Source organism: Macaca mulatta, chromosome 9, assembly GCF_049350105.2.
Source record: "Macaca mulatta isolate MMU2019108-1 chromosome 9, T2T-MMU8v2.0, whole genome shotgun sequence".
Classification (NCBI taxonomy): domain Eukaryota; kingdom Metazoa; phylum Chordata; class Mammalia; order Primates; family Cercopithecidae; genus Macaca; species Macaca mulatta.
In genome coordinates this window covers 92,932,316-92,944,728 of record NC_133414.1, presented here as the reverse complement: position 1 = coordinate 92,944,728, position 12,413 = coordinate 92,932,316, and the positions used below count along the sequence as shown (strand labels likewise).

The window sequence follows — 12,413 nt, the reverse complement described above, 5'->3', positions numbered from 1 at the left end:
TTCAATTTCTCTCAGAAGGTTATACTTTACTTAAATGTTAAAAGCTGTAAACACAAGTTTAAAAGGAAAAAAAAAAAGTTTTTTTGACTCTGAAAATCAAGACAAAATGCAATGTTTCAAATAGAAAAGTTACTTAAAATTATTTTAGTCTTCTAGTAGTTCAGTTCCAATTACTTAATTCATTCCACAGTTTCTTAGTTAGAGTTTTGGAAGGTTTATATTTCTTTTCTTTCCCTAGTCCAATGGCACAATCTCCAAAGTCATCAGAAATCTGCATTCAAGAGGACCCATCAGAGTCCTTTCCATGAACTTCCCTAAAGAATAAGTAAAGTTTGAACTATATCTGATTATAAACCTTTATTGTGAAAAGAATAAAAGTAAAAAATAATAGTCTTATAAACCTCATTGTTAAGGATATTTATTTATTTGTTGTACATAATAGGATTGCCATCAAGTTTGATATATTAAATTGACTTTATCAAATTGTAATGTCAAATAAATAATTACTTCCAGGCTTAAGCAAAATGATTAAAATTTAATAAGATATATATATATATCAGAAATAATATCCATAGAATATTAAGTTTAAAGAGGCCAAGGGAACATTTAATCAAACTCATTTACTTTATATATACACACAAAATGAAGGTACTAGATATATTGAAGCCTTTTCCATTAAATCTGCATTTTAACAATTTTCTCATGTAAGTAATATACTGTAAAATATTTTAAAACTGCTACTATAGCACCATTTTCCTGTTTTCTAGAAAATATTAAATCTTACTTGCAATAAAGATTTGCCCTTGAAGTACAAATATTTTTTAATGCAATAACAGGCAGTTAGATACCTGAGTTAGCTTATTCATAAGTAAGTCATTATTATAAATCGCCATCCACACGTTTAGATGCAACAACTTTTTAATTTCTCTAACAGTACAGAAATAGTGAAAGCAAGTAAGAAAACAAAAATACACTTCCTATATACATGTACAAAATTTACAGACCTCCTGAAATACCTCTCTCAGATCATATTAGAATGACTGGTCGTACATGTAAAAAATAACTAAGTGGTATTAAAGGGACTCTAAATACTCTAAAAAAAAAATAATTTTTCCCCAATGCAAAAGAATCACAAAGATATATTAGCAAAGAATAGAAAAGTTAGTGGCTGAAGAGAGGAAAGGTGTACTTTGGTTTAGTGAACTACTTAATTTCTGGAATCCTGCAGAACGCAATTAAAATTTAAATGCAATTGTGAATGATGTGCTTTACTGATGAGTTTACAGTAAATTATTATTCCTCATGCTCCTAATATATTCATTGAAAGTGAAACCTTAAATCTGAAAGATTTGTTTTGGCTATCAATTTATCATTATTACAACCTTTCTTTGCTTGGGTAAAACATATATGCTATTATTTGTTAAATGAAAAAGTCTTTGAAAATAAACATTTATAATATAATTACTAGAACAATTATGGTAAACAACTCATAAGGAACTCATATCACTCTTATATTAGTATCAGCAAAATTGTTTTTTGGGAAATTGCTAAGAAAATTAATTTTATATTTATTCCAAGATGTAATAAAATTACATTATAATACAAAATAACCATAATAATAAAAACTTATTATAAAATATCTGCCTCATCAACCTCAGGCCTGATATAACAAGTTATTTGTTATGGTCACTAAATGCATAAAAGTACATTAGGCAAAATTAGATTATCTTTATTAATTTTTGTCAATAAACTCAATTTTGAAAGCCTAATCCCTGTTCAGTTAGAAACAATTTTATACTGATAATTCACTCATTTGCAAGTGGAAACATTACTATTTGGCTGATTCAAATAGATGATTTTAAAAACTTTTAGCACAAGTGATAATTACTGTGATTTATTGCAATTTATTAAAAGACTATAATGATTCAAAACTTTTTACTTGGGAAAGTTACTTCTTATAGCATGAATCTTGTTCTCACTCTCAATCTTGCTTACTCTGTTAAAAGGAAGGGAAAGAGAGAAAAAAATTAAAAGTTTATTATTACATAGTTTTTCCTGCTAAAGTTTTATAGCAAAGAGAGCTCTGTTCCATTAAATTATCCACTGATACCTCACAAGTTTGCCATTAGTGAATGCATGAATGCATACTAACCCTCTCAAAGCAGATGTTGCTTATTGGTTGGCATTTTACTTTAAAGAGATTTCCTTTCTCTGAAATTTGTATACTTTCTTATTACATACACAATGCATTTGTGTCTTACTATTTTATTCAATGTGTTGTATTGTGATACTGCCATCATTTATTTTGATGCTCAGGTAGTACTAGATTTGGCCAATGTGAGCCATTTCAAGCTGGCTTCTCTATACCTTTCTGATATGTCTCCATCAATTTTGGAGTAGGTTCTTAATTTCTACCACACAGTTTTCCAGGTTATTTCTTGTACTTTCTCTGTCCCAGTCCTGAAATCAACCATTTCTCCAAGGAGACCCAGTTCCATTTAATAGAGAGTGTTATTTGAAGACCAAGACCTGGAAACTCATTTTGCATCTTACTTTTGAACTACAAAATGAATTGCCATACCTGCTCTGCTTGATCCTTATTAACTACTGAAACATCCTCCAGTTGTTTCCCTGCATCCCTTCTCTCTTGCACTCTATACCAACCAAATTATTCATACGACAGCCAGATGTATCTTTTTAAAATGTGTATCAGAACACCTCTTTAACCTTCTTACACTCTCTAAGGACTTCATTTTGCAAATTAAATTTTAGAAAGAAAAAGAAGAAAGAAAAAAGAAGGAAAGAAAGAAAGAAGAAAAGAAGGAAGGAAGGAAGAAAAAAGGAGAGGAGAAAAATGATAAAGATCCTGAGATGTATTGTTTAATATAAGACCTATTATTAAAAATAATACATACTTAAAAATTTTCTAAGAGGATAGATCTTATCGTAAGTACTCTGAACAGAAAACAAAAACAAACAAAAAACAGCAGTGCCAGGAGAAAGCCTTAGGAGGTTACAGATAAGTTGATGGCATTAACAGTGATAATGGTTTCATGGGTATATAGTTATCTCCATAAACATAAAATTGCATATATTCAATGTTTACAGCTTTTTGTATGTCAATAATACCCTAATAATGTGGAAGGAAAAAGAAAAAGAGAAAGAAAGAAGAAAGGAAGAAAGAAACAATAAAGAAAGAAAGAAAAAGAAAAAAAGAAAGAAAGAACAAAAGAAAAAAAGAAGGAAGGAAGGAAGGAAGGAAGGAAGGAAGGAAGGAAGGAAGGAAGGAAGGAAGGAAGGAAGGAAGGAAGGAAGGAAAGAGAGAGAGAGAAAGAAAGAAAGAAAGAAAGAAAAGAAGAAGGAAGGAAGGAAAGAAAGAAAGAGAAAGAAAGAGAGAAAGAAAGGAGGGAGGGAGGGAGGGAGGGAGGGAGGAAGGAAGGAAGGAAGGAAGGAAGGAAGGAAGGAAGGAAGGAAGGAAGGAAGGAAGGAAGGAAGGAGAAAGAAATTTACCGCAGACTCTAGATGATCTGCTGCATTCCAGATGGAAGAAAAGAACTTTACCACAGACTCTAGATGATCTGCTCCATTCCAAACTCTGGCTCCCATCCCATACCATCCCCCATCAGACACTGAACTCCAGCTACCCTGACTTTTCTTCTTTCCTTCAAACATTCCCAACTCATTACTGCTCCCCAGTCTTTGCCCTTGCTGCTCCTTCTGTCTAGAATTATCTTCCCCAGATTTCCTCAAGGTTAGCCTTTTCTCGTCATTCATAATTTATAGCCAATGAACTCTTAGCCTCAAAAAAATAAGACATTTTAAAAATACACTGAACTGGAATTAAGCTTCTGAGACCTTATTATATTTTCCAAAATGTGAAAGGCTTTAGTGAGACACTCCTCAACTGTAACCACAGGCCTCCAAGAGGCTGACTCCTTGCCAACCAGCAGCTCTAGTTCTTGCATCTCCACAACCACTCCACTGTAGTAGGCCTGAGGAGAAATTTCTATATAATAATAATAATAAAGTTTAGAGTTTTGACTATAACACAGGCGTCAACATTTTATTTACCAACTGGAGAATCTTGTCTTATTTTTAAGTGACCAGAATTTAGTGGAGCAGAGGAAGAAATAGCCCAACAGAGAGAAATTTTCGTCTCTAGTAGGAGATAAAAATAAATTGCTTTGTAAATATACCTCTTGATGTGTCATGCCTGTCCAAAGCAGTTATAAATTCGCTAAAGGAGTGTTAGTTATCTTTATCACCTTTTTCTGTGATAATAGTTCCCTGCACATAGGAGAGACTCATTTATTCACTTGTTCAAGCATTCATTGAGCAACTCCTATGTGCCAGTCTGTGCCATCCCTGAGGCGAAAATAACATGATTGCTGTCTTCAAAAAAAAAACTTACATGGACTAGTGAACAAAGAAATGACAATGATCTAAGCATAAGGTGCTTTGCACAGCGTGATATGAACAAAGTACCACTGGCCATAGAGGAAGATGCGCACCAGAGTGAAATAGTTGAGCTGATCAAGGAATTTTTTTTTAACTTTATACTACAAAACTAATTAAATTGTTGCTATGTTATGATTGTATTTGAATTCAGAGGAGGTAATTATTTTGGATAATTTTCACAGTACAGATTAGGGAAATTTTCATGGACCACTTTTAGGAGTCCAGTGAATTTCTGGAAGGTAACTATTTGCTTCCAAAGTAAAGGGAATATTACCACTCAGGGATTGTCTATGATCTTCTGTTTCAGAAGTGCCTGGTCATGTCAATTTTCATGCGTCCTCTAATACTCCTCCCACCCAGTTCACGATTGCTGCAAATGCCATATGGAACAATTTATTCCTTTATCAGTTTATCCCCGATAAACATGAAACTTCCTTTGAAGAGAAAGTAGATTTTTATTATTCTGACATGAAGGAATTTTACTATTTCCTGATGATAAGCTTTAACATAACAATAAAGGAAAATGTGTGAACTCCCTAGGTGCCAAGAAAACTAAAAGGGCACTATTGAATATGACAGGAAACAGAGAGAGGAGACAGAGACAATGGCTGTACACAGATTCTCTTGTTTTGTGATTTTTTCCTGTTTTACTAATTTATTTCTACTCCTTTGAACTTGCCCTAACATTCCATTTTTCCTCCTCATTTCTGAATTTCCAGGTCTCCTCTCAAAAAAAACGCATAAAATATTCTGTTTAAGATCTATAAAATTTCTCTAACAATCTCAGGTTTTCTGTTAAGATCAGGTATGAGGAAGTCAAAAACAAAATGATTCACAGATAACACAGATTAAAATAAGCATGATTTATGTTGGCCAACTCCACTCAGAAGTCCACTTGCAAGCATTCTCCTGAGATATACCAGTGAACATTTGGGATCCCAAAAAGATGCTTATGTACAACACATGTTATATCACCAGCATGTCTTGGAAGAAATTATATGTAGTCCTGTAGGTCCCTGGACTTTAAGGGGGTAAAATTTCTCTTTTACCTCAAAACATTATCCAGTTCCTGGAAATTTGCAGCAATCCTCCTAAGCCCACACAGAAGAGGCTGATATCCAATTCTACTTTGTAGGCAAACAATGCATGAATTTCTTTATTCAAAAAATATCTCATTAATGCCAGAAAATGTGCTTGGCATTTGGGATACATTTATGAATAAAATATATTCCCAGCCTTTGGAGATCTCAAAGCATTCTTATTAAAAAGAGATGAACAGGATGTCTATGTTTTCAAACATGCTACTATTGACTTACCAGAAAGAAAATGATTGGCTGACAGAGTTATCTGCAAAATGTAAAAGATTCCTTGCAAAAATTCCAACAGTAGAAATGATCGCCAATGTGATTCCTCTTAAATAGGCCCCTATGTAAAGTCTACTATAGCAGGAGTTTCTGTGAATTCTAAAAGCAGGCTCTAACATCCATGAAAAAGCTCTGGCTCCCAAGAAACATCTAATCAGAATGAATGCTTGTTCACATTTTCAAATTCTCAAGCAATTCATCAATAGCTACAAATAAAATAATTAGTGTAAACACGAAGAAACTATGTTTTGCACTATCCAAATTACTCACACTGAAATCTTGAATGCCTTTAGTCTACTGTCTAAGAATAATTGTTTTAACAGTTTTTTTAGCCATATGATTAAGAAACTTGTCCAGTAACCTTTATTTATTAAGTCATTCTAGGCATTAGGAGAAATAAGAATGATAGTTAAGGTGGAGGTAGACCTAGAACAGCCCTGAAAGGCAGCATAGGTAGTTTGTACTTTATATGCTAAGCTGTAGGAAATCAGAGAGACCTGCTGAGAAAACAAGATTCTTGGTAAAGTTGAAATTTGGAAATTGTAAACTGTTGACAGTGTGCAGAGTGAGCTAGAGACTGGGCAAGGAGCCTACAATGGAGTAATCTCCTCTACAAAAAGTAGGTAGCATTGAAACAAAAGGAAAGAAAGCAAAGATAGACTATAAGATGCCTCTGAAATTTAAAAAGTCAATGTATTTAGATTTCTATTTTATTTGGAAACTTCTAAATTTTAAGTGTACAGTTTAATCCCATGTGAGTTACCTTTAGGAAGTTGCTTACCTATAAAACGAGGTTGATGATAACACCTATATCATAAGACTGTTGAGATTATTGAATGATATAAGGCATTGATAAATATAGTCTTAGAAGAATACCTGCTATATAATAAGTAATCAACAAAAAGTGATATAATGCATTGGTAAATGTAATCTTAGCAAAATATCTGCTACATAACAAGTGGTCAATGATGTTACTATGATGTTAACATTATTAGAAACAATACACAAGTAAGTAATATTTTATTTTGGATAATATCATTTCTTTTGTATTCACCATGTTCTTTTAAAGTTCCAGATAAAAAGTTAAAAGAATGGATTTTAGCATAAAATATCACTGGATGAAATGACAACTGTGGACACTGTGGAGATTAAAAAAGTCTTACTTTTCACTATTTATCTTTAATATTTAAATTGTTTTAAGGAATTACATGATTAAGAAAAAAATAAAAACAAAAAAGAGCAACTTATAGTCACATTAAACAGCAATTAACAAGTGATAGACATATGCTTATTCAAAAGTGAAGATAATAATCATAGAAAGGGATTACACTTTTTAAATTTCTACTATGTGCCTGACACTGTTTTAAGCTTTTTTATATATGTTATCATGATTATGTCTCTGAACTTAATATCATTAGTCTTCTGAACTGAAAGTTATTCCAAGTTATTGATGAATTACAGAGAGGGTTACACACTTGTCTACAAGGTTATCCAGCTAATTAGTAGAAGAATTACGAAATGAACTCGGACAATGTAATTACATATATGCACATTTAAATTTATCACTTAAGAAATTAAAGTCACAAAGCCAGTCTCTATAATTACAATTGGCTCTGCCAGCCACAATATTTGGGGTAGATGTTTCTGCAAGGAAAATGCCCTATGTCTGTGTTCATGTTTGGTAAGTCTAACTCCATGGTCCAAATAATGCCCACATCTGAGAAACACATAGCCCAAGGCATTCAACAGACCATAAGAATAAAACCATTTTTATTTTCAAAAGAAAAATAGTACAAATTAAATAATAAAATAAAAATCCTTGTAAACACTTTGGAAACAGTAAATCCTCCCCTATCTCCAAACTAATGTCAGGATCCAGAAGCAAATAAAGAATCGGTGAGTCTTCTAATTCTTTCAAAAACCTGAGATTTCTTAAAAATCTGTCTACTTTGCAGCTGCCAAATGAATTATTGAATTTATGAGGGTGAAACTAAGCCTGAGCTACTGATCAGTGAAATTGGTTACAACTGGGTGCAAGAGCTGCACCGCTGAGAACTCCAGAAAATGGCAATATCACTCAAAGCCTGCAAGATCCTGCCGTGAAAACATTACTAAGTGGACTGCACTTGAATGCCTGGCTCATGAGATAAGTCATTTTTGGAGCCTTGTGAAACTTATCAATGATACTAGGTCTTTGGCTTCCCATTTTAATAAGATTAGAAGTCAAAAGCAGTTTGATCTGAACTGACTTTGTTTGTCAAAGTGATGTCTCAGCAAAACCTACTTTATAGAAAGCAACCATTCCATTTTTGTTTTTCGTTTCCCTTTAACAACTATTTAATATCCCAATTTTACATTTATCTGGCAACTCCAAGTTAAAGTAAATGTTATATTTATGTACAACTGTCTAACTGTGAAATGATGAATTACTCTGTGTCATTTGGCCGAGTTTAGTGAAGCATTGAACCCATTAATTGATCTTTAGCTAACTGTAGCCTAGTTTGCACTGTAGTAATTATAAGTCCCTAGAAAGCCTTTATGATTCATTTTTACTTATTTTATTTTCAAATCAAGGGAGATAAAGATACATTATTTTGGTAAAGAAAGCCAGAGTATCTATAAGTTAAGTTACTGCAAACCATGAGTTTTCATTTATAAGTGGAACTGAAACCAGTTTGTTTGTAAACTGTAAGAATGGTTACTGAAAGTTGCATTTGACAAGAACTTAACAATGAACCTATTTCATTAACTTACTGTTAAGTCTTGGCAACATTTAACAACCTAGCAAGGTTTCTACTATGCACATGAACTTTGGGAAATTACAAAATTGTAAAAAGACGTTTTATCAATAAATTTTGAGTGTCTTCTTGAGGTCTTCATTGCTGTTGTTTTCAATTATAAATTATTATTAATATAATACCATACCATCATTCTCAATTTAGTTTCCGTGGGTGTTTTGGTTAATTCTACAATACAGTCATTATATTTGTGTTAAAGTTAGTTTGGGGCTAGAATTTTCCAACTCTACTTGTATGAATTATGTTCTGTAAAGAAATATGTAAAGCACAATATGCTTACAGCTAATGCACAACATGTATTATAATGCTCCAAAATATGTTTGACAGTGTGACTACTTACTCACCTGTACAGAATGTCCTGTGTAAAACTAAAGGAGGATCATGCCTGGAATGTGAGTGGGAATAGAGTGGACATTATTCTGTGAATCAATACACTGAAAAATCTCAGAAACTTCCATGGAACAAAGACACGAGTAGATGTTGATTTTCATGGACCTGAAAAGTTGGTCGATGTTGCTTTAGAAACATGCTTTATTGGTGACATAATTTGGTGTAAAGGTAATATTACATTAAAAAAATATCTGCAGGACTTCTCTGGCAGTTGTTTGTGCTAACATGAATTGTGACTCTTTATGAATGGACTATATTGTGTTAAATTTCTCAAACGTATTTTTCTGTTAAATACCTTAATTTTTTCAAGAATGCATGTGGGGAAATGCTTGAGTAAGGGTGAAAGACCCTGAGACCTTTCTTACCCTATGGAAATAATTGATCTAAAGGTTAGTCCCACTGGGCTCAAGCTTTAAAAATTCAAGACTAAAAAATGGCATGGATAAACTGCTGTTTTACTTTGTAGATGCCATCAGTCAAATAACACAAAAAAAATACACTTAGGGAACAAAGTTAAGTTTATTAATTGATGTTTCAACAAAGACCATGGACATTCTCAAGGTATCTCAAAAGAGGGGAGTTAGGGAGAGGTACCTACATGGCTTGTGGGTCCAGAGTTAGTCCTAAAATGGTCTTGGCAGAGAATAATTAGAGCTTGTAAATTGGAGATTGGTTAGAAGAGTTCAGTGATCTCAACATTAGAATATGGGAGTCCCCCGTGATATGATGTGGATATTTGTCCCCTCCAAATCCCACGTTGAAATGTAATTCCCATTGTTGGAGGTTGGCACTGATTGGAGATGTTTGGTGCATGGGGAGCAGATCCCTCATGAATAGCATAGTGCCATCCCCTTGGTGATAAGTGAACTCTCCTTCTGAGTTCACATGATATCTGGATGTTCAAAAGCATGTGGCACTTCCCCTTCCCTTGCTCCCAGTCTTCCTATGTGATACAGTGATCCTCTTCACCTCTTCCCAGTGGTCCTCTTCACCTCTTGCCATGATTGTAGCTTTCTGAGGCCCTTACCAGAGGCAAATGCCAGCACTACATCTGTAGTGTACAGTGTGCAGAACCGTGAGCCAGTTAAACCTCTTTTCTTTATAAATTACCCAGCCTCAGGTATCTCTTTATAGCAACACAGCAATGGGCTACCACAGAAAACTGGTACCAGGAGTGGGGTATTGCTATACATATACCTGAAAATGTCCAAGCAGCTTTGGAACTGGGTAACAGGCAGAGATTGGAAGAGTTTGGAAGTCTCAGAAGAAGATAGGAAGATAAGGGAAAGTTTGCAACTTCTTAATTGCAATTGACTGGTAAAATGGTAGTGACTGAGATGCTGATAGAGATGTGGATAGTAAAAGTCAGGCTGAAGAGATCTCAGTTGGAAATGAGAAAGTTAACAGAAATTGTAGTAAAGGTCCTATATGCCACACCCTAGCAAGGAACTTGGCTGCACTGTGTTCATACTTTTGGGATCTGTGGAAGTTTGATCTGAAAAGTGATAAACTAGGGTATCTGGTGGAAGAAATTTTTAAGCAGCAAAGCATTAAAGATGTGGTCTGGCTGCTTCTAACAACAATAAGATAGAGAAGCAGGGAAATGACTTAAAGTTGAACCTTATGTTTTAAAGGAAAGCAGAGCATAAACGTTTGAAAAATTTGCAGCCAGGCCCTGTGGTAGAGAAACAATCCAAACAGGCTGCAATCCAAACAGTTTGCTAGAGAGATTATGACTAAAAAAGAGTCAAGTGTTAATATCCAAGACAATGAAAAGGCCTCAAAGGCATTGCAGAAGTCTTTAAGACAGCTCCTCCCATCACAGTCTCAAAGACATAGCAGGAAAAAGGGGTTTTAGGGGCCAGGCCCAGGGCCCTGCTGCCTTCTCAGTTTCAGGACACTACTCACCACATCTTCGCTGCTCTGGCTCCAGCCTCAGCTCAAAGGGACCCACGTATAGTTCAGACTGCTGCTTCAGGGGACACAACCACAAACCCTGGCAGCTTTCACATAGTTTTAAGCCTGTGGGTGCACAGCTTGCAAAAGTAAGGGAAGCTTACTGGCTTCTACTTCAATAGCAGTAAATATATGGGAAAGCCTGGTTGCCTGAGCAAAAGCATGCCACACGGGTGGAACCCCTGCAAAGAGACTCTACTGAGGCAATGACAAGGGGAAATGTGGGATTAGAGCCCCCATACCAAGTTCCCACCAGGGTACAGCATAGTGGAGCTGTGGGAAGGGGACCACTGCCCTCCAGACCCAAGAATGATAGAGTTACCAGCAGCTTGTATTGTCAGCCAGGAGAAACCACAGGCACTGAATTCCGGCCCATCAGAGTAGTTGTGTGGGCTCCATCCAGCAAAGTCAAGGTGAAGCTGCCCAAGTCAAAGGGGTGGAACTACCTAAGTCAAAGGGGTGGAGCTGCCCAAGCCAAAGGGGTGGAGCTGCCCAAGGCTTTGGGAGCCCAGCTCTCACACCAGTGTGCCCTGAATGCAGGGTCTAGAGTCAAAGGAGATCATTTTGGAGCTTTAAGATTGAATGACTGCCCTGATAGGTTTTAGACTTGTGTGGGGCCTATCATCCCTTTTTTGGGGACAAATTTCTCCCTTTTGGAATGGTAATATTAACCCAATGCCTATAACACCATCGTATCTTGGGAGCAAATACCTTGTTTTGATTTTACAGGCTCAGAAGCAGAAGGAGATGAGTTTCATCTGAGACTTAGGACTCTGGACTTGACGCTGGAAAAAGTTAAGATTTGCAGGGACTACCAAGAGGAAAGGATTTTAATTTGTAATGTGAGAAGAACATGAGATTTGGGGAGCCAAGGGTTGGAATGATATGGTTTGGACGTCTCTTCTCTCCAAATCTCATATGGAAATGTAATGACCACTGTTGGACATGGGGCCTGCTGGGAGATGTTTGGATCATGGAAGCAGACCCCTCACGAATAGCTTATTGTCGTCTCCTTGGTGATGAGAGAATTCTCTTTCTGAGTTTATACAAGATCTGATTGCTTAAAAGTGTATGGCAGCTTCCTCCTCTCTCTCTTGTTTCTGCTTTTGCCATGTGATATGCTGCTCCCTGCTTCCTGTACAGCCTTGCAAAACTGTGAGCCAATTAAACTTTGTATTTTGTAAATTATCCTGACTCAGATATTTCTTTATAGCAATGCAAATCAGCTTGACACGCTGTGGAATTACTGTTAGATCATTTATTTGTCATCTTCTCACGAAACACCTAGGTATGAGTGAGCTAGCCTTCAAAGAGTTCGAACTTAGATTTTCTCTGATGTTCTCAGATTTTCATGGCTTCGTCTGGTACAGTTTATTTGTTTATGAGAGTAATTTTCCATTCTATCAATTTTTTGGAAAATGGTTTCTTATGACATTCTATTAGACAG

General features: G+C 35.3%; 1 long non-coding RNA gene across 1 annotated transcript in view; it reads left to right on the top strand.

The window, feature by feature from the left end:
• Positions 1-12,154, top strand: part of LOC144331402 (uncharacterized) — a 44,807-nt gene extending 32,653 nt beyond the window's left edge. The window contains exon 2 of the long non-coding RNA XR_013398502.1: positions 11,696-12,154. This is a non-coding gene — a long non-coding RNA (uncharacterized LOC144331402). The remainder of the gene's footprint in view (positions 1-11,695) is intronic.
• Positions 12,155-12,413: the final 259 nt, after the last annotated feature.